The sequence below is a fragment of the Rhamphochromis sp. 'chilingali' genome (genome assembly GCF_963969265.1).
Source record: "Rhamphochromis sp. 'chilingali' genome assembly, chromosome: 20".
NCBI classification, from domain to species: domain Eukaryota; kingdom Metazoa; phylum Chordata; class Actinopteri; order Cichliformes; family Cichlidae; genus Rhamphochromis; species Rhamphochromis sp. 'chilingali'.
In genome coordinates, this window is record NC_137947.1 from 26256129 (window position 1) to 26257770 (window position 1642).

Below are 1642 nucleotides of genomic sequence, written 5' to 3' on the forward strand. Positions count from 1 at the left end.
GATTGAAAGAAATGTTGCCATAAGTGGGATTTGAACCCGGGCCTCCCAGTCTGAGAACTGACGCTCATCTCACTGAGCTAAAACACAGGTCAGCCCGGCAAGGAAAATAAGTGAGGCCACTGATGATATGGCAGAAATGGGCAAAAAATATTGCAAAAAAAAATTCAATATCTCAAAAAGTATAAAAGTTATGAACACCAAAAGTCATAGCCGGCATTAGCAGAAAGAGCAGAATTTTTTAAAGTTTGAACGGTGAAAATCGGATGAAAACTGTGGGAGTAGTTAAGTGCCAAAAAGTGTACGGAAGCAACTAGAATATAGTGGAATAAAGAATAAAGAGAAACAGGATCTCAATAGTAAATGCTCTGTGAGAAACTGACATCGCACATCCTGTTTCAGCTGTTTGACCCACTGTTTACATTCTTGCTCTCAAGCTGCGCAGAAATCCATGTCAGCGCCAAACACGGAGAAAATACCGCAGAATGATCGGCTACTGCCCTCTGCTGGTGAGACACAATTACTACATTAGAATGGACTTTCATTGTTTTTTCCAACTGAATTGAACCACGTGTTCTTGTCAATTTTTAAAGGTTAACTAAAGAGATAAATAACCTTTTACAGGAAGGAATCTGTAGATTTCACAACATGAGGTCCACTGTTCACAGACCAGTGAGGCGATGGGGATCATGTCCTCCATTTCATTGACATTAAAAGATATGATATGGAGACTTGGTAATGAAAAGTTGAACATATATATGTAGTTTATTAAATATTGAATAAACTGCACACTTTAAAAGCTTAATGCAAGCAAGAAACTGCAAAACTAAATGTATGCAATCAAATATATCAGAGATATTATTATTAATGTACAGAGACCAACTGTTTTGGAAAGAGGTCAAAGTGCTCAATGTTTTGGAGCCCATGTGAATTACAGCCTCAGTTTCATGTTCTTAGCTGATAGTAGTGGCACACGGTGTGGCGTTCTGCTGTTGCATCCTATCTGCTTCAAAGTTTGATGTGTTGTGGGTTCAGAGATGCTCTTCTGCACACTTCAGATGTCACGAGTAGTTATTTGAGTTTCAGGCCCGTCTTCTCTGGCATTAACACAGACGGCTGTGTGGGAAAATCCCAGCAGACCAGCAGTTTCTAATTTTCTTCCCCAGTTTGGGCTTTGAACTCACTGAAAGTCTTGGATTTAACAGCGTACCTTTGGGAACAGGCTCCTGTGACCCAGAGAGTTTTTTTTTTAGCTTCCTTACGAAAAACCACATTTCTGTTTAACATCATTAACAAGAAAGGACCACACACCACTCGTGTTTTGATTCAGCTGCACTGGCTAAACGTTTACAGTTTGTTTTTACAGCCTTTCATGGATCAGCTGCGTATTATATTACAGATCTATCACCTCCACATTCAGCCTCAAGGTCGCTGATGTCATCCTCCCAACTATTTTTTTTAAAAAATATTGGTATATCTTGCTTTGCATGTGTGTATCTTTAGGTTAACTCCTGCTTTAAAATGCTTGTTATTAGAAAAAAAAAAGTGACTTGAGGTTTAAAAAGCATCAAGATTTTTTGTAATCAGACGTGATTGATTTTTCTAAATTCTCATGTACATCCTTAGAAACCATAAAAATCACATA